This window comes from Odocoileus virginianus, chromosome 9, assembly GCF_023699985.2.
Source record: "Odocoileus virginianus isolate 20LAN1187 ecotype Illinois chromosome 9, Ovbor_1.2, whole genome shotgun sequence".
Classification (NCBI taxonomy): Eukaryota; Metazoa; Chordata; class Mammalia; order Artiodactyla; family Cervidae; genus Odocoileus; species Odocoileus virginianus.
This window is the reverse complement of record NC_069682.1, coordinates 73,048,575-73,070,028: the sequence shown is the minus strand read 5'-3', so window position 1 is coordinate 73,070,028 and position 21,454 is coordinate 73,048,575. Positions and strand designations below refer to the sequence as shown.

Here is a 21,454-nt window from a genome sequence, read left to right as displayed (position 1 = left end):
GCACAGTGAAACGTAAGCAATGATGAAGCTGAAAAATCAATAAATGGGGAAATAGAGGCAAAGAGAGGCAACTGGACAAGGCTGAGATTCCACAGGGCCTGGTGTTGATGTGCGGCCAGGCTGAACTTGAACAGAGGGCTCCTAACTGTCAGGCCCCAAGTTTTCTGTTGCATGCTACACACCCCGGTCCCATCTCCTGTCAGTTAGCCAGCACTGATCCAGCCACCCACCCGGTGATCTGCCTACCAGCTCGTCCCTCCTCCTCCTCCTGTTCACTCTTCATGTCATCATGCAGCCCACCCTACCCATCCAAATCCATCCATCCATCTATCCCTCTAGCTCCCTGTCCACAGACCCTCACCCAACCACCCACCCCAACCTCCATGCAGGATTCGGAGCACTACCAAGTGCCAGGTGCCGTTCTAAGCGCTGGGGGCCCAGGATCCATGAGACAGACGGGTTCCTGCCCCAGGATCTCAGCGCCTACGGGAGAGAGTGAGTACAGATAGAGAATCACACACTTCCAGACCCCGAACAGGGTCCTGGCCGTGAACACCATGCAGAGGGTGGAAGCGAGCACGTGGAGGGCGAGGGAAGGCCTCTTTGGGTGAGGACCCTCTCCAGTGAGGGTTAGGTCGGGAGTAGGCAGGAGCCTGAGGGAGAGGGGAGGGAAAGGCATTTGTTGACGAGGCAGCAGCGTGGGCCGAGAGTTAGAGGCAGAACAGCAAGCTGGGGGCTGGAGGAGCGGCCCTCCAAGAGGAGGGAGGGTGGGACGTGAGCAGGGCTGAGGCGTAGCTGTGAGCAAGGACATGCTGGCCAGGGAGGACAGAGCTGATGGGAGACCCAGCTACGGGGCGTGTGGGAGAGGGATGCTGAGAGGCCTGGCAGGCCTGGGGCAGGAGCCACAGAGCAGAGACCACCAGCCAGGAATCAGATTCCCAGGAAGCCATACAGAAGAGGCCCTGGGGAGCCGCAAGGCACCTCGAGGGACACGGTCTGCTTCCTGCCTCTCTCGCAGGAGAACCAGTCCCACGCGCGCACCCAGTCACAGCACTCTGCCAGCACCCCCAGCAGCTCCCAGCTCCCTGCCAGCCCCGGCCTGGCCCCTCCTCCCACTCACCAGCCACTCCTGCTCCACTAAGGGCGTCGTCCCCTGCCTCCCCCTACCCAGTTCATCAGAGGGCACCAAGCCTGCCATAAGGAGCCCCCTTGGGCCTCACCCAACCTGCAAGGGCTCCATTAAACTTCCAGGTCACTTCATTCGAAGCCTCCTCATCGCTTCCACAATACCATGATGCTAATTATTGAGTGCCTACTGTGTGTACCAGGCCTTGGACTCGGCACTTTCCACTGTCCTTTCGTTCCAGTCTCTCCTCTCCCAGGCTGCCACCACCTGTAACTCTGGGGGGAGAAATCGAATCATATCCCCCTCTGCTCAGAATGCCACCTCTCCACAACCGCATCCACACACCACCTTCTAGCACCTCTCCTGCTTCTCCCCTCACTCCCAGCAGCCCCCAAGCGGCCTCCCTGCTGCTCCCCCACAGGGGAGGCCTGACCCCACCACAGGGCCTTTGCACGTGCTGGTCCCTGTCCCGCTCTCCCTCCTCCTTCAGGCCTTCGCTTAAATACAGCCTCTCTCACTGAGGCCCTTCCTGACCTCTGCAGTTAAACGCAGCATCACACACACAAGCGCACACACAAGGGCACACACCCTCACCAGCATTCCTTCTCTCCTTTTTTAATCAAAGTGTTTTTTTTTATTTTTAAAAAATTATTTTGGCCACACTGCAAGGCTTTCAGGATCTTAGTTCCTTGACCAGGGATGAATCCCAGGCCCTTGGCAATGAAAGCGTGGAGTCTCAGACCCTGAGCCAGCTGAGAATTCCCTCTCCTTCCTCTTCTGTGGACTTACCCGGTGGCTCAGGCAATGTGGGAGACCTGGGTTCGATCCCCGGGTCGGGAAGATCCCCTGGAGGAGGGCATGGCCACCCACTCCAGTGTTCTTGCCTGGAGAACCCCATGGACAGAGGAGTCTGGCGGGCTGCAGACTCTTCTTTATGTTTCTTCACAGCACTCACCATCTGACGGGCTGTATCTCCCAGCATGAGGCTGCAAACGCCATGAAGACACGGTCTGGGGCTATCTTGTTTTCTGCTGTATTCGGGGGCTTAGCCCAGGTTGTGCTCATTCCTGGAACACATCCTTGGCAGTCTTCTGTGTGCCGGACGCGGGGTCACAGACACAGCAGAGAACAATGGGGAAACGTGGAAAGCGGCATCAGAGGCTCTGGGCCCAAGACTTCCCAGTTGTGGGGCCTCCGAAGAACACGGGAGCCCTGAGGTTCAGCTGATCCCAGAGACTTGGGCCCCCCACCCCCACCCAGTGCCATCCCGTCAGCTCCTCCAGGGACCCCGTGACACGCACAGCGTTGTTATTCTCTGGAAAACGCTGCGCTCCGTTACCAGATGGTCTGTGCTTCACAACAGATGCCAGTTAACCAGAAGCCGCCTCGATGGGGCCCTCAGTGACCAGAACTGGGTTTTGCTGTTGTTTGTTTTTCCCTTTGTTTCCGTGAGTTCATCTACCAGCCATTTACTTATTGGGCACCAAGTGTGTGGCTGTCATGGAGGATCGTGGATGCTCCACTTACAGACGGGACTAATGACTAATACACGGGGACTCAGCAGGAGAGACAGGCTAGAAAATGGGGAGGAGGTGGGAAGCCACTAGAAGACATGCCCACGGAGTGGGCTTTGGGTGGATGAGGCTGGTGAAAATGTACCATCACTTTTGAACCCAGGTTATACTTCCATAAAAGATTTACCTTTTAAAAAGTATAACAGGAGAAAAGGAAGGAAGGAAAAGACACTTTGTGAAAGTATAAGTCACTCAAATGTGTCTGACTCTTTGCGACCCCATGGACTATAGCCCACCAGGCTCCTCTGTCCATGGACCCCTTCAGACAAGAATACTTGAGTGGGGAGCCATGCCCATTTCCAAGGGGTCTTCCCAACCCAGGGATCAAACCCAAGTCTCCTGCATTGCAGGCAGATTCCTTACCATCCAGGCCACCAGGGAAGCCCCATGAGTGCTCTGTCTGTGTGTTAGCCACTCAGGCATGTGACTTTTTTTGATCCCGTGGACTATAGCCTGCCAGGCTCCTCTGTCCATGGACTTCTCCAGGCAAGAATACTAGAGTGCGTCGGGGATCAAACCTGGGTCTCCTGCACTGCAGGCAGATTCCTTACCATCTGAGCCACCACGGAAGCCCAAAAAGTGAAAGTGTCAGTCGTCGCTCAGCTGTGTCCGACTCTTTGCGACCCCATGGATGGCAGCCTGCCAGGCTCCTCTGTCCGTGGAATAAAAGGCACTTTGGCACACACTTTTTTTTTTGGCCATGCCACACAGCATGCAGGATCTTAGTTCCCCAACCAGGGATAGAACCCACACCCCCTGCAGTGGAAGCACAGTCTATTAACCAGTGGACAGCCAGGGAAGTCGACATTGGCACACAGATTGAAGTAATGCATAGACCAAGGTCTGGAAGTTTGCACCCCAAAATCATAAAACCCTCCAAGGTGAGGAAGAGATTGACCCTGGGGCAGGTGAGCCTCATCAGAAATGTTTTCATGTCTTAAGAGGATGAATGTGTGTCTTACTAGCATCTTTTGAAATCTCAGTTTAAAAAGGCAAAGAGGTCACTCAGAGCATCAGTGAGCAACTTGTATCTATTAAGCACCTACTGTGTGCTCCAGGGGCACATGGCTAGCCCTACCAAGCCCTAATCTTCCTGAGTTTCACCTTAGCTCAGCCACTGATGGCAGCTGGGAAGCAGAAGACGGAGTTCCTCTCCTGTCTCCCTGCAGCCTTGCACAAAGTACTACATCCCAGGTGAGGAAAACTGAGGTCAGCAAGGTTAGTGATGGTGACACCTACGCTCAAAGAATGTTCCTGAACGTCTAAGGAGAAACTCAGGTGAAAGTGCTCAGTGACCTCCCTGGAGGCCACAAGCCCGGCTCCATGAAAATGAGGAGACTCCGGTCCTGAAACCACCGAGAATCTCAGGACGCAACAGCAGAGCATGAAACTGGGATATGCAGGCTGGGGAAGCCCACGCTGGTCTCACCTTCGCTTCGAGCTTCTCAAAACTCAGAGCGATTCATCCACGTGTACAGAGTGAAATAAGTCAGAAAGAGAAAAACAAACATTGCATATTAACACATATATAAGGAATCTAGAAAAATGGTACTGATGAACCTATTTGCAGGGCAAGAATAGAGACGCTGACATAGAGAACAGACGTGTGAACACATCAGGGGAAGCAGAGGGTAGGACAAACTGAGAGGGTAGCATTGAAATATACATATATATATAACCATATATAAAATAGAGCTGCTGGGAAGTTACTTAATAACAGTGCTCCCCAGTAGCTCAGCTGGTAAAGAATCCACCTGCAATTGCAGGCGACCCCAGTTTGATTCCTGGGTCGGGAAGACCCCCTGGAGAAGGGACAGGCTACCCACTCCAGTATTCTTGGGCTTCCCTGGCGGCTCAGACGGTAAAGAATCCGCCTGCAATGTGAGAGACCTGGGTTCGATTCCTGGGTGGGGAAGAACCCCTGGAGGAGGGCATGGCAACCCACTCCAGTATTCTTGCCTGGAGAATCCCCTGGCGGGCTGCAGCCCATGGGTTCGCAGAGAGTCAGACACAGTGAGCGATTAAGCGTAGCACAGTGACGACCTAGGGGGGTGGGATGGAGGCAGGATGAGAGGGGGTGGAAGGGAGGGGATGTGTGTGTATTCTTGACTGGTTGACATTGCTGTATGGCAAATACCAACACAGCACAGTAAAGCAATTATCCTCCGATTAAGAATAAATTTTTAGGAAAAAACCTCACAGTGGGAAATAAGTGAGTTTTCTGAGTAATCTTCAAAGCGGTCTGAATCAAGCTCCTTTCTCCAGAACTTTCCATCCCATGCCAGCTGCCTCACCACACTGGTGTTCCCAGGTCTAAGGGCAACACGGACTCCCTCCTTCCTGCAAGCAGCAATACCACCACCAACAACAGCGGCTATTATGATCGGGTGCTGGGACGGGCGGGCATTGTATCGAGATCTGCACACGCTGAGCTCCCCGAGTCTGCTCATCGGTGCTCTGTTAGCTAGATGCTCTCATGGGCAGCCTCTGGAAGTGGTAACTGAGGCACAAAGTGGGGAGCCGCTTGGCCCAGGTCACATAAGCAGATGGGGGCAGAGCTGGGATTGGCACCAGAGCCCACACGCTGGCTCAGGAAGGAAGGCAAAGGCTGGCAGGACGCGGGTAGAGATTGGCAGGGCCGCCCCGGGCCAGAGAACCAGGCTCCCGGAATGGGAGTTGCAGGCGGGGCTGCCCTCTGTCCCATTGCCTCCCCTCCGCACTTGGAGCCCTGAGCCTGAGCTCTGGGCTGGAACAGCCTTTGCCAGGCAGAGGTTTCATCATCCGCTGCCAGGCCCCGGGGAGCCTGTGGGAGCCCAGCAGGACTGTCCAGCCCGCTGAGTCCAGGCCAGAGCACTGGGTAAGGAACACACTCCTGGGCCCCCCAGACCCAGGTCCAAATCCTGCCTCTGCCACACCCACCAGGCAAGGCTGTCTCCATCTCTGAGCTCTTGTGGATTTTTTTGGTTGTTGTTTTTCCTTTTGAACCTCAAGGACCAAAAAGGCCAAGTTATCTGAGCGGACTGCTCAGCTCACAATGGTGTCCTCGTTGTCCACGCAAGGCTCCTCTCTGGTTTCATTTTTTATTCCCCGTAACCCCACTCTCCACTCCCTGCCCACCTCATTCTCCTATTTCTGATATATGTCTCTTTTTATTCTTTTACTATTGAGTTTAACTTACATAGGATAGCATGCTGAAAAGGAACTTCTCTCAACAAATTTTTGTCCATGAATTTTTATCTCAGCACCTATTTATTTACCTATAAATGCATGTGACCACCACCCAGATTGAGACATAGAACTTTTGCAGCAGCCGGGAAGGCTGCTCCGTGCCCCTTTTCAGACGATACCTCTGCCCACAAAAGGAACCAATATTTTGCCTTCTAGATTTGTCTGACCAATTCTTGAACTTGGTATCGGAGGAATCACACACAGTACGTGGGCTTCTGTGTCTGCCTTGCTTCCCTCCACAAGATTCTTTCAAGATTCAGCCATAATGTGCATGAATCCACAGCTCACTCCATACCATTGCTGAAACATTCCATTTATAGGTGGATTACAATGCGTTGCTCTTCTCACTTGCTGAAAAACATCTGAGTTGTTTCCAGTTTGGGGCTCCTATGGGCAAAACTGCTGGGAATATGCTTACAGGTCTTTTTGTGGACATATATTTTCATTTCTCTTGGGTATACTGAAGGTCAGCTGTTTTTATTTGTTTTTAAACTTATTTTGGTGTAACTTTCAACTCATAAAAAATGACAAGAGCTACAGGGACTTTTCAGTCAAGCTATAACATCCTTTACCCAGATTGTTTATATTTTGTCCCACTTACTTTATCACTTCCCCTCTATTTATATTTCTCTCTTATCCTGAGTTATTTGAGAGCCAGTTGTGGACATTATTGTTTGGTCACTAAGTCATAACCTCCTGGACTGTAGCCCGCCAGGCCCCTCTGTCCATGGGATTATCCAGGCAAGAATACTGGAGTGGGTTGCCATTTCCTCCTCCAGGGGATCTTCCTGACCCAGGGATGGAACCCATGTCTCCTGCGTCTTCTGCATTGGTAGGAGGATTCTTTACCACCATTTCACCAGGGAAACCCAGTTGTAGACATGATGTTCTTTTATTTCTAAACCCTCCAGCCATATCTTCTAACCCTCTCCCCTCCCCACCCACCCCGATTACACACCCAGTGCTACTATCAGATTCAGGACACAGAATCAATGCAGCATTACTGTCAAATCCACACAGCAATTCAATATGCTATAATCATCCTCAAAAAGTCTTTATGGTTCTTTTTTCTGGTCCAGAATGATTCCTAGCTTCCCTCAGTTGTATGGAGGCTCTTTGAATAGTTCCTCAGCTTCTCCCGGACGTTCTGGTCCTGCTTTTGAGGATGATAAGCTATCTCTTTTGTGATATGTCCTTCACTCTGGATTTGCTCGATGCTCCCTCCTAGTTAGATTCAGGTTATGCATCTTTGCAGGGAGATAATAGAAGTGATGCTGTATTCTTCCTGTGTGTCCTGTTAAGCAGCACACAATGTTGATTTGACCTATTGCTGGAAAATAAAGATAATAAAAGTTCCCACCTCCTAGAGGTATTAGAAGGATTAAATGAGACACAACCTAAGGCCTGATTTTGTAATTATTATCTCTCTTGCCATTGGAGGGAGGGCCAGACACGGGCTAGAAGAACAAACACAGGGTTATCCCCACCCAGACCTGTCTCCTGGGCTCTAATCCTCACCTTACCTCTGCGAACTTGCAGCCAAGATGCACGGAGAGATGGGAGTACACGGGAGCCCAGGATTCTAGTCAGACCAGACTGGAGGCCCCTTTGTGCTAGTTCAGCCTGATGCCCTGAGGGATGGCACCCAAGGCCCTGAGTGTGCAGAGGACTTCTCCAATGTCACACGGCAAGCCAGTGGGGACTCAGGCCAGCCTCTGCTCCCTCCACACCAGGGGCCCCAACCCTGGGTGGTTTTGCCCACTAAGGGACCCTTGGCAATGTCTGGAGACATTGTTGGTTGTCACAGCTGGGGACAGGGATGCTACTAGGCATCTAGTGGGTGGAGGCCAGGGATGCTGCAATACCCCAGACAGTGCCCCACAACAAAGAATGATCCTGCCTCACATGCCAATAGTGCCAAGGTTGAGAAACCCTGGTCCACACTCAACTCACGGCAGCAGGCACTGAGGGAGCCCTGGCCAGCTCACGCTGCCTGTTTTCTCCCGGGGCCCAACCAATGGCAAAGAAAGGGCAGTTAGGACCTTCAGCGACGTCTGGGCTTAAAAAGAGGAGTCCCCACCGTACAAATGAAGGTTTGCTGCCTGAGTCTGATTTTCCCCAAGTTCACAAAGGTTCAAGCTTCCCAGGTGGCATTAGTGATAAAGAATCCGCCTGCCAATGCAGGAGTTGTAAAAGACACGGGTTCTATCCCTGGGTCCAGAAAATCCCCTGGAGAAGGGAATGGCAACCCACTCCAGTATTCTTGCCTGGAGAATCCAATGGAGAGGAGCCTGGCGGGCTACAGTCCATGGGGTCACAAACGGTCGGACACAACTTAGCATCTGAACAGCACACGGGTGCAGGACGGTGCTGCTGGAGGTCTGAGGCTGTCACAGCCTCTGGAGAGCTGGGTGGTGGGGGCTTACGGGACATCAGGCAGGTGGGGGTGGTTACACCCTGAGATCATGTCGTCATTTCTGGGCTCTGATTTTATAGACTCTGAGGCTCCAGGTGGCTCTAGTTGTTGGCAGAAAGAGACAGTCAACCCTGACATGTAGCAGATTCTCAGTAAATGGTTTGTTGGCAAAATCAACTGTGATAATAATTGATCTTTATTGAACGGGTACTATGTGCACTGCTCTAAGCATTCTGCCCGTGTCATCTCATTTAATGCCACCATGCCTAGGGACTATTATTGCCATTCCCATTTTGCAGAAGAAAAAACTGAGGCACAAAGAAGTTAAGTCACTTGTCCAAAGTCACAAGCTGTTAAAAGAAACATAAATGAATGAATGGATGAATGAATGAAATGAATACCCATCCCCACCTAGATTAGCACTTTTGCTTCAAACGTTACCGAATTGGAAGTCTGGTTACAACACTTCTTGGCATCATAACAACCCCAGTTCAACACCCCTGACTCCCTGGTCCTCCCCCTCACTGCCATGAGGGGCTGTGTCCCCAGAACTGAGCCTGAGGTAGAGATTTATGCCACAAAGATCTGGGGACCCTAATTTAAGGGGACCCTTTTGTTTATCAAGGGCTTACTTTCCACCAAGCCTCATGCTACGCAACAGTTAGGAATGTGAGAGACCCATCACACAGATGAGGAAACTGAGGCTCGAAGGGGAAGGTCATTTATTCCAGGTCAAACGTCTAAGTGAGAAACACCCAGTGACCCACACCCACCAGACTCGTGAGCCCCACGGGGAGTCAGAAAAAGAAAGGGCAGAGAGGAAAATCTGATAGCGGCCAGGGGACCATGGACAGCCCAACTCAGCTCAAACTAGTTTCCAGAGAAAACTAGTTCCCATCCTTCCTCCCTAGGTCCCCAGAGACTCGCCCCTCTCCAGATTATTTGAGAAATAACCCAATTGTATTGAGTTTATTTTTTTCCTCTCCTCCCCGAATAAAGTCAACAGTTACAGCAAAAAAAAAAAAAATCCCTTGATCAGTCTCGCCAAACTCCATCTCAGCATTCAGACAGTCCAACCTGCACAGAGACACATTCAATGACATCATTACGGTGTTTGTGGCTTTGGGGACTTGGAGGCCGTATCAGTGTCCATCATAAGGGAGAGGGCACATTAAAATGTGGCAGACACATCACAAGAATGGTATGCATCTGAGTAAAAGGCAATGAAGGGACCAGAGCTGCATGGGGACATCTCTAAAACATCGTCTGCCAGGAACAGATTGGATATGGTTGTCCACTGAAGTATCACCTGAGTTAGAGAAAGGCGGAAACAACTTAAATCTCCATCAAAAGAGGACAGGTTAAATGATTATGGTACATCCATGCAACAGAATACTGTGTGATCATTAAAAAGATCGAGACAGCTCTACAGTACTGATATGATACAGTGTTGAATGAAAAAAGCAAAGTACAGACCACAATGGCAAGCAATAAGATATGATGTGTGGTATAAATGCCGTGTGCACGCTCCAGCTCACACAGACCATCTGATACAAGAAACACTGCTGGGAACTGCAGTGACCTCTGGGGAAGGGAACTGAGAGTGTGAGGTCTGAAATGGAAGGAAGACCAGCTCTTCACTGCAAACTCTTTCATATCTTTTGGAATTTTGAATAATGAGCATATGTTATATATTCAGATTAAATAAAAATTGAAAAGAAAAATGCATAAAGACCCTGAGGGAGTGGAACTGAAATCATCCACAAGAGAGGTGACAGTGCAAGGGCCAGAGCAGGGTAGGGAGGCATCCAATTGGGGCACGTCGCGGGGGTGGGGCGGGCGGTGTGCAGAGATAGGAAATTGGTGACCATCAAGTAAGGAGATATACTGAGGGTGATGGGAGCCAATTTTCTCCCTGTTGAAAAGAGAGTTCCCAATTTGGAAAAAGAGACAAACAGAATCAGTGGTGCGGTGCTGGAGTGGAACTAGAGTTATCAGTTGGAAACTCATAGTCTTCTCATAGATGATGGCCGGTGATGATGATAGACAGGTGCAGAAATAGTGATAATATGTATGTAAATGTATGTCTATTTACATACATAAGTATGTAAATATACGTGCGTGTGTGTGTGTGTGTGTATTTATAGACACACAGCCCTAAGACAACCTGGGAGTAGACACACTCCAGCAGCGATAAGCATACTTCCTGCTAAGATATTGGCTTCTACTGTTCTCTAGGAAAAGGAGCCCAGGATCCTTGGAGAAATGGCTGATTCCAGGGCTGGAGCAGGAAAAGCGCTAGCTGAACCCGGAACACCTCCTGCTACAGGGCTAGGGAAGTGCTTAAAGAATGGTGGCAACTGTCAAAAGGGCAAGAAACTAACAAAAATAAATCAGTGATTGAAAGCTTGATGAGCAACAGGATAGTTACATGGCTTCAAAATTCCTCCCTTCAAACAGTTATCAATTACAACGGGAAAAAAGTAACTTCACAGACATTCCTTGTGACAGATAATCTCTTCAAGTGATGGAAGTAAGCACCACCATCCTCACCACAAGGAAAAAAATGTTATAACCATGTGAGGGGAGGGGTGTTAACTAAACTTACTGTGACGATCATTTTATAATATATGCATGTATCAAATCATTCTGTTGTACACCTTTAACTTCAGTTCAGTCGCTCAGGTGTGTCTGACTCTGCAACCCCACGGACTGCAGCACGCCAGGCTTCCCTGTCTGTCACCAACTTCCAGACCTTACTCAAACTCATGTCCATCAAGTTGGTAATGCCACCCAACCATCTCATCCTCTGTTGTCCCCTTCTCCTCCCACCTTCAATCTTTCCCAGCATCGGGGTCTTTTCCAATAAGTCAGCTCTTCGCATCAGGTGGCCAAAGCATTGGAGCTTCAGCTCCAGCATCAGTCCTTGCAATGAATATTCAGGGTTGATTTCCTTTAGGATTGACTGGTTGGATCTCCTTATAGTCCAAGGGACTCTTAAAAGTCTTCTCCAACACCACAGTTCAAAAGCATCAAACCTTTAACTGATATGATGCTATACATCAATCATTTCTCAGTAAAACCGGGGGCAAGGGGAGAGAGTAAACACCATCAACAATGGGACAAAGAAAAGAACACAGTATCACTACTGTGACTTACCTGCATGGTATGAAGATGCACGGCCTTATTCTAACCACAGGGAAACAAGGGACAATCCCAAGGTGTCGGATATGCTACAGAACAGCTGGCCAGTCAACCTCAAGAGAGTCAAGGTCATGAAAATCGAGAAAAGACTGAGGAGCTGTTCTAGACCAGAGGAGACTAAAGAGGCATGGCAGCTAAATCCAGCATGTGCTCTGAGCTGCATCCTTTTACTGTACATTATTAGGACAACTGGTGAAACCTGAATGGGTCTGAGGACCTGGCAGCAATGCAGAATGTTAATTTCCTAATTTTGATGGTTAGATTGTGGTTATACAGAAAATATCCTGTTTGTAGGAACTATATATATCAAAGTATCAAGGGATGATTAGGCAATAGGTCAACAATCAATTCTCAAATAATTTAGGGAAACAATGTTTTTTTACCATATTTGTAACTTTTCTATAAACGCGAGATTTTTTTTCAAAGTAAAAAGTGCTATAGACTGAATGTTTACATCCTCCAAAATTCATGCGTGGAAATAACCCACTGTGAGGGTATTTAGAGTTAGGGTCTTGGGGAGATGATTAGGTCCCTTTAGAAAGGAGATTAGCACCTGTGAGGACCCAGCATCTAGGAATCAGGACCTCATCAGACACCAAAGCTGCCAGCAACTTGAACTTCTCAGCATCCAGAACTGTGAGAGAGAGATTTCTCCTGTTTAGAGGTCACTCAGCCTATGGTATTCTGTTATGGCAACCAAACTGACCAAGACAGAAAGTATTTTTAAAACAGAAAAAAAAAAAAAGGTAAGAAATGGAATAAGAACTAGGACTGAATATGACTACCAGGAATTAAAGCACTACTCAAAGCATTTCCTATGACTCAGCAAGGAACTGCTGGGTATATGCCCAACTGAAATATGCACATATGTTCACCAAAAGACATGTATTCTAGAATGTTCACCACAGCCTCAATTCTGAAGACCTAAAAGCTGAGAACAACCTCAATGCCCCTCAGCAATAAAATGGGTAAAGACATTGTGGTATTTGGTGTCCATGCAGTAACGAAAAGGAACAGACGCTAACACACACAGCAGCTTGGATCAATGCTGCAGTTACAGTACAGAAAGAAGTCAGACATATTGTGTGACCCCGTTTATATAAAGTGCAGAAGCAGGCAGAGTTAACATTTGCTGTTAGAGAGCGGGACGATGACTGCCGACAGGTGGTGGAGGTGACTAGACGGGGCTTCTGGAGTTCTGGGCAAGTCATCTGGGGATCTTGATGCTGGTTACACACGGCTCCACACAGGGGAAGTCCACTGAGCTGTGAACCTATGTTGTGTATACCTTCCCACATGTGTATATTTCACCAGGAAGAAAAGACATGAGACGATGAGATGCGTGACTAAGGATGGATATCAACCACATTAGTTGTGGGGGGGGGGGGGTGCCTTGAGAAGTGGGTAGAATGGATGCGGGGAGCCAGGATGGAGGCAGAAAATGAAACAAAATGCCCTGCAGAGCTTGAAGGAACTGATGGCAATCTCGTCCCAAGAACTGGGAGGCGTGCTTAGCGAATGTGCTACACTGGAGTTTGAAGAAGAAAGGAAGAAAAGATGTCATCTGCGTGTCCCTCCCCAACCCGCAGGCAATCTTGACGACTGGCCCCATTAGGCACGAGAGGCCCGAGGCCTGGCTTAGGTAAGGCGGCCCGGGCGGCCCGACTCCTAGCCCAGTCCTCTCCCCTCCACAGCCTATCAACTCCCACCCACCGGTTTCTCCGGGGGGCTTGCTCCTCCCCGGCCACCTCCCACCTCCAGGGCTCCACAGGCCAGGGCTCGTGAGGTAGGAGTCTGGGGACAGCTACAAAAATCCGAGCTCACCCGCCCAGCTCCCTGGCCCATAGACAGCTTGCAGAGACCCCAGCCTGGCCAGCCCCAGGCAGGCTGGCTGAGGTGCGTCTCAGCCCCAGCGGACCGCAGGCTCAGTGGGGCAGGTGGTGGTGGCGGCCAATCGGGGCAAAGGAGTGATCTGGGGTGGTGTGGGTGTCTGGTCCCAGCGCAGCTGCCAGCAGGCTCTGTGACCTACAGCCGGGGGTCTGGGCCTCTCCGTTTCCAAACCAAGGGCCTCCCCCAGTGGCTCATGTGGGGACAGTGTGGAGCAGGGTGTGAGCTCACTGGGGTCAGCAGAAGAGACTCCATCCCCTCCAAGATCCCTATTCAAGCCTATCGGAACAGGCGCTGAGATTCAGAGTCTCAGAGGAGGCACCTGAGCACAGGCAGAACACTTTCCTGACCAACTCCTTCGTGTGTTACTTCTGGAACTGAAATGAATCGAAAGAAATCCTGCCACCCCCTTGCTGTTGTTTAGTCGCTAAGTCATATCCAACATTTTTTGTGACCCCATGGACAGTAGCCCCGCCAGGCTCCTCTGTCCATAGGATTTCCCAGGCAAGAATACTGGAGCGGGTTGCCATTTCCTTCTCCAGGGGATCTTCCTGACTCAGGGATTGAACCCGTGTCTCCAGCATTAGCAGGGATTCTTTACCACTGAACCACCTAAGAAGCCCTACAATTTAGGAAAGTGCAGTTCATTCTATTCCAGTTATAAACCAATAAAGCTGTTAAAAGATAAAATCCATAAACATCTGGATCTCCCATTTCTTTGGGAAAATCAACCAACACTACATCAACACAACCATCTCCCACTTTCCATGTCTTGCAGTCAAATTTGCCACAGTAGCGCCTAACACTGGAGAACAATGAAGACCATGTCTACTTAAACACTGACCGGGCCACAAGACCTATCCAAGGCTACAGAGAATCAACTACATTGCATGGAAGTTCTTCTTCCTAAGCAAAGAGCAGCCTACTCGTGTTGAGCTCATGTGCAATAGAACATTCTCAGACAAGGAAGCACTGGGGCATCACTAAGAAATGCAGGTCACAAAACAGCCCACACAGGTTGATTCCGTTTTGGCAAACTTATCAGTTAGAAATAGATTCAGCTGCCGGTAACAGGAAGCCAAAATATCACGGACCTCCATAAGCACAGATTTATTTTCCAATCATGTAAACAAGTCCAGAGCAAGGCAGGCAAGGACTGGTGAGGTTGTTGCATTACCATCAAGAACCCAGATGCCTTTTGTCTTTTGGTTTCACCACTCTCAGCATATGTCTTCCAGGCGTCAATGTTCGCCTCATGTTCAAAATGGTCCTTGAAGCTCCAGCCATCACATCTGAGTTCTAGGCAGGAAGTAGAAAGAAATGGGAGTTGGAGGCAAAAGGGGAGATGTCTCACACCTGAGTCAGCCCATTTTAAGTCTTCCTGGAAACCTCACCCACGATCTCTGTTTATATCTTCCTGGTCATCCCTAGCTGCAAAAGAATCTGGGAAATGTAGTCTTAGTAAGGCCACTTGCCCCTAGTAATAGAGAGGTCCCACAGTTAAGGAAGAAAAGCAGGTGGTGCGTATCAAACAGACATTTGCTATACTGAAGAAAAAATACACATAGAACAAAAATTCTGGAAGAAAATACTGCATAGAGAAGTCTCTATCTACAATCACCCTGCACAAATTAACCTGTTAAAACTTTACAAAATGCTATAAAGAATATTATCCTCTTGTGACAGATGGGGAAACAGACACAGGGAAATACAGTCACTTGCTCCAAGTCACACAACCAGGAAATGGTGATTTCAGAACTAGAATTTTGTTGTTGTTCAGTCTCAAAGTCACATCCAACTCTTTGTGACCCCATGGACTGCAGCACGCCAGGCTCCTCTGTCTTCCACTATCTCCCACAGCTTGCTCAAATTCATGTCCGTTGAGTCAGTGATGCTATCTAACCATCTCATCCTCTGCCACCCCCTTCTCATTTTGCCTCCAATTTTTTCCAGCATCAGGGTCTTTTCCAGTGAGTTGACTCCTGGTCTCAGACGGCCAAAGTATTGGAGCTTCAGCTTCAGCATCTGTCCTTCCAATGAATATTAAGGGTTGATTTCCTTTAAGATTGACTGGTTAGTCAATTGACTGACTCCTTGCAGTCCAAGGGACTCTTAAGAGTTCTTCTCCAGCACCACAATTTGAAAGCATCAATTCTTCAGTGCTCAGTCTTCCTTATGGTCCAAATCTCACATCCATACATGACTACTGGAAAAACCATAGCTTTGACTAGATGGACCTTTGTCAGCCAAGTGGTATCTCTGCTTTTTAAAATACAATCTATATTTCTCATAGCTTTTCTTCCAAGGAGCAAGTGTCTTTTAATTTCATGGCTGCTGTCACCATCCACAGTAATTTTGGAGCCTAAGAAAATAAAGTCCGTCACTGCTTCCACTTTTCCCCGTTCTATTTGCCATGAAATGATGGGACCAGATGCCATGACCTTAGTTTTCTTAATGTTGAGTTTCAAGCCAGCTTTTTCACTCTCCTCTTTCACCCTCATCAAGAGGCTCTTTAGTTCCTCTTCACTTTCTACCATAAGAGTGGTGTCATCTGCATACCTGAAGTTGTTGATATTTCTCCCCACAATCTTGATTCCAGCTGTGATTCATCCAGTCTGGCATTTTGCATGATATACTCTGCATATACATTAAATTAGCAGGGTGACAAAATACTGTCTTGTCATACTCCTTTCCCAATTTTGAACCAGTCAGTTGTTCCATATCCAGCTCTAACTTCTGCTTCTTGACCTGCATACATGTTTTTCAGGAGACAGGTAAGGGGGTCTGGGATTCCCTGGAGGCTCAGACGGTAAAGCATCTGCCTGCAATGTGGGAGACCTGGGTTTGAGACCTGGGTTGGGAAGATCCCCTGGAGAAAGGAAATGGCAACCCACTCCAGTACTCTTGCCTGGAAAATCCCATGGACGGAGGAGCCTGGCAGGCTACAGTCCATGAGGTTGCAAAGAGTCAGACGCGACTGAGCGACTTCACAAGGGGGTCTGGTACTCTGAACTAGAATAGAGGTGGTCAAATTCTAGCATCTGGGCTCTTCACCCACCGTGTCGGTAATGATGTTATAAATCACATCATTGTTATTGTTAGTGATGATGGCTATTTCTGACTGTGTGCTGGCACTGTTCTCAATATGCTGCGTGGATTAACTCATTTAACTCTCGCAACAACTTTACCTGACAGGTACTATTATGATTCCGTTCTATATACAAGAAAACAGAGGCTCAGAGAGGTAAACTAAATCACCCAAGGCCACACAGCAAGTGTTAAGAGGGTCTGTGTTTCCGGGCAGGAGAATGACGGGTGCTTTGTATTCCCTTCTCCTATAGACACCCTGTGTGCGCCAACCCTCCTCCCACGACCCATCACACGCTACTTAGGAAATCAAGGAAGAAAACACTCCTCCTGGAGTCCAGCTCTCGCCTCCCCTCTGACCGCCTACTGCCCCCGCCCCGGGCCGCTGGGAGGCCTGCCCCCCCCGCGCCCCCCCAGTCAGCGCCCTCTCCCCTGCACTCCCCGCTTCCCAGAGAACTCTCCCTCTCTTGGCCGCCCGCCTCCGCTCCTCCCAGGCCCCACTCCTGGCATGGCCTTCGCCTCATTCCTGCTTGGTGAGCAGCTCCCCGTGGCTCCAGGCCCTGGGTCAGAGGCTCCGCACCAGCAAGGTCTCCCGGGCCCCGCAGGCAGCCTCCGTGCGCCCTTCACCCACTGCACGTCGCCTCACCCAGAGGCCGAGGGACACATCTCATCCCACTGACAAACTTGTCAAGAGCTTTTCAGGTGCCAGGCCCTGATGGGAACATCTAGCTGTCCATCCCCCGACAAGCCCTCTGAGCCTCACTCCACGGCCCTGCGTGAGGGACCCAGCCGCCCCTCCGCCTTCCCCTCTGGCTGCCTCGATGCCAGCCGTACGGGCTCCTCACTGCTTCCCTAACACACTGAGCCTGGTCCTGTCTCAGGGCCTTTGCACCTGCCGCTCCTTCTGCCTGGAATGCCCTGTAAAAACTCTCCCCGGCCACCCTCTACCACGTTCCCCAAGGTCTTCATCATGGTCTGAAATTAGCCCGCTAACCCATCAACCAGCTCCCCCACCAGGTCAGCCCCATGGGCACAGGCCGGCTGAATGCATGAACAAGAGCTGGTACTCTCTCTGCTCTCGGGGGAGGAGGCCCCAGCCCACACTGGTCGAGCATCTTGCTGGAGGTCACCCAGCAAATAAGGGACAAAACTCGGAGGCTTTTTTCTCCCCCTGCCTCTTACTCAAAGATGAGCTAAAGTGGGCAAAACCGAGGTCTGCCCATCTGTTTCCCCTCATACAGTAACTAACTCACCAGAAAGTGGCTTAGCCTGGGTCTCAGATAGACATGGATTCAAATTCTAACTTCACTGCTTTCTGGGCAAGTGATGTCCCTTCTCAAAGCATCAGGTCCCCACTCTTTGACACAGGACTCCTACCTCTTGGCCTCAGCGGGCTGGAGCCCCAGGAACCCTCCCGATTCCCCAGCCCTCCCTGGCCTCCATCACCCCACTATACGTGGCCATGGTCAATACAAGGTTGAACACCCCTAAGGAGGGGTGGCCAGCAAGCGAGCCGGCTGGGGCCACTGGGACTCCAGCATTGGTCACCCAGGTGGACAGCCAGGCTGAGAAAGGACTCAGTTGGGGGTGGGGGGTGCATGTCAGGAGAAGCAAGCGGAGCAGAGGAAAGGCCTGGGACCGGGAGAGGGAAGCAGCAGAAGGCTTCGTGCTGCCACTCCCCAGCCGTGGGGCCAGTGCCTTCGCCTCTCGGGGCCTGTCTGTCCAACTAGGGAAGGGGGTGTCACACAGCACCCGAGTCGTTGGATTACCGCGGATAAAAGGTTCACAAGGTGACATCTGGAGCAGGCGAGGGCTCCGAAAACCAAGGCTCTTCCCGCCCCCCGTGCCTCACCTGACTCGCCTCTGCGGATGCCTCCTCCGTGGACAGGCCTACCCGGACGCCCCCACGCCGCCCTGCCCTACTCGCCTTCCCTCCGAGCCCTTGTCCCCATCTGTCATTATCTTGTCCTTGCTGTCTGCTCTCTGTCCCCAAAACTCATCATCTCCATTTTGGGAATGTGTCCCCAGCACCCAGCATAGGGCCTGGCACAGAGCAAGCGCTCAGTAAATGCTTAAGGAATAAGTGAAAAAACATAATAATAACTGGTGTGTCAGAAACAGGGACAAAACAGTCCCAGAGAGGTCTAGATGGGATTTGGGGGGAGGACACATTAGGGGGAGGAATTTGGATGGGCAAGTCCCCCTTCTCTTTCCCATCCTGAATATCACGATCCTTAGCCGTGCAACCTTGGACAGGTCACCTCCCCTCTCAAGGCCGGCTTGATTGGCAGGAAAATGCCAATAACAAAAGCCAGGGCCTCCAAGAGGCTGATAAGCCACTACATGGTGAGCACAGGGTCCGGCACCCAGCAGTGTCTCCAGCTTCGATTTCTGACACTCACTTCTATCCCTGGTAAAAATCACCAGGCTGTGGGGCAACTGCCTAAGATTACAAGGCGTCAGTGTGTTCGGTCAACTCTCCTGTCCTAAGCAAACATTGGTCAGGGTTCCCAGCTAGCCTCAGTGATCAACCCCACTAAATGGGTCTACGGTTAACATGACCGGGCAGCTGGGAGAAACCAGCAAATCCATCTGGGCAAAGGTCGTGGCGTGTTGTCTTGCTCACTGTAAGTCCTGAGTGTGCATCCACTGTGATTCCTGCTCCCCGAGGCACACTCCTGGCCTCCTCCTGCTTCACCCCATCCTGTTCTCTCTCGTTTCCCAGCTTTTGAACAGACCCTCCCTCTTCCCTGCGAGCCTGCAGCCTGTCAATGCATATGCATAGGGTGGATGTCCCCCCATTTATGACATTTCCCCAAGTCCTCTGAGCACAGCTCTGTCCACGGTGCCCCCACGTGCCACCTGGAGCACCATCAGAGCCCTCAACCTGTTAACTATTTCTCCAAGCCCTCATCAGGGGCCGTCAGATGGGCTCGGGTTCAAACTCCTTTAATGCTGCTTCCAAACTGTGAAACCAAAAGCAAGTCACTTAGCCCCATCATTCCAGGTGCCTGAGGTGGGGGCAAGGATTCCTCCAGGCAGGGCCCAGGACTTGGGGTGGGGGCCGGGGTTACCAACCAGGCTCTCAGCCCCCAAGCTTTCCCCAGAGACTCCGGAGCCGAATTTGGCTAACTGGCTCCACCCTTGTTCCTCCTGAGCAGTAACCCCGCTGCCGTGGGCCTCAGTTTCCTTCTGTCAAACCACTGTGGCCCCTTCCCCGGGCGCTTATGTCGATTACAGGAGGGTCTGCGTGTGTGAAGGGCGACACACGACACTCAGCGTGCAGCGGCGCTCAGGACGCGGGGGCCTGGGGTCACTCTCGGCCCAGACTCCTCGCCCCACATGCATCCTCTGGTGAGAAGCGCAGCCGCCAGCCAACTCTCCACGACCAAGGAGTGGGGACTGCAGAGGTTCCCCCATCAGTGGCAACTCCCTCCCCCCACCCCCGACCCAAAGACTGAGCTACCTCACCCCCGAGGTCAGCCCCCCAGCCCGCTCTGCCCCTCAGCGGGGAAACCCCAGCAGCAGTTGAGCTGATGCGCTGGAGCTGGTACCGAATGGACTTGGATGTTGCAGGTCCCCATCAGTCTTCCGGCCGCCCGGGGCCCAGGTTACGTGCCCCCAGCGCCCAGGCCACAAACGGGGTTAGGGCGGTGGCATGTGCCTTGGTCCTCGGCTCCATAACAGTGGGGGCTGAGTGTCTGTTTCCCACGGGCTTCCACGGGAAGGGTGGTGGGAAACACCCAGGCCCCCAAAAGGCAAGGGAGAGGAAGCGCATTGCCCCTTCTCAAACCACAGTATCAGCAACTGCTCCCGAGATCCCAGGCTGTCCCAGGTCCCCAGCAAACTCATCTATGAAGCCCCCCATTCCACCCTCCCTCAACCCCTGAATTCCTAAAGCAGGGCTTCTCCCACAAACACATTTCTCACCCTTAGGGATGTGATAGCCAAAAGGCAGTTTCACAGCTCTGAAAGCAGGCCCCGTAATGGTAGCAACCTCTCCGACGGTGGCTGTGAGATTTAAACGAGATGGGCCAGTCCAGGGCTTACTGCACACTGGCCCCTGGCGATCGCTGGCCACACTCACGCCGCGCTGAAGATCCAAGTGCCAAATGCCAGGAGGCTCCCAGTGAAAAATAATAACAAGAGCAAACACTTATATAACACCTCCTGCATGCCAGGCACCGTGGGACGCTGTCCGGGTATCCACAAACCCCTCCGTCTACATCCTCAACTCTCAGGAATGCCATCCAGGGCTGGAATGGGGGTGGAGGAGCCGTCCATAGGGGCAGGCAGGAGTGTAGCAGGGGGCAGGGAAGACGCAGGCTTGCCCGGGGCCATTTCTGTCACAGGGAATCAGGGACAGCAGTCATGGGTTCACACCTGGGCTCAGCGTCCTTGAGCAGGTGAGCCTGGACGTCAGGGTCCATAGTAGGTACAAGCAGGACAAGTGGTACTAGGAAAAGGAGTGAACGTCTAGTAACCCTTCCCCCGCCCCCCCAACCTAGCCTGGATTCTCGATTCTCCCCTCCCTCTGGCCAGAATACACAAACAGGAGCTCACCCACACACCCAGGCTACTCTCTTAAAAACACACATGTGCGCACACACTTTTCTAGACACCCTGCCCCGCTTCACTTCTGAAACAGTCTGTTCCAATATGGGCTCAGTGGGACCAAGACCTGCACCCCTCCTCTTTCAGAGTCACAGTCCTGCGGGCTGGGTCCCCAAGCACTGTGCAGAGATCAGAGCCCGCCAGGCCCCTCCAAACCCAAGCCCAGCACTCAGGAGCAGCCAGAGGCCCTGCAGGCCCTCCCCAAGCAAGGCTCCTAGTCACTACTCCCCAGCACCCAGCAGCAGTGAGTCACCCTGAAAGCCTGACCCAGCACTCCTCTGCCCCTCCCCCGCGCCAGGCCTGATGCCCCCATCTCCA

At 51.4% G+C, this 21,454-nt stretch overlaps 1 long non-coding RNA gene across 1 annotated transcript; it reads right to left on the bottom strand.

The window, feature by feature from the left end:
* Nucleotides 1-6,890: 6,890 nt before the first annotated feature.
* On the bottom strand, nucleotides 6,891-20,663 carry LOC110134464 (uncharacterized). Its single transcript, XR_002313074.2, has 3 exons — nucleotides 20,453-20,663; nucleotides 14,613-14,734; nucleotides 6,891-7,258 (listed from the first exon to the last, which is right to left on the bottom strand). It is a non-coding gene; the product is annotated as an uncharacterized lncRNA (long non-coding RNA).
* Nucleotides 20,664-21,454: the final 791 nt, after the last annotated feature.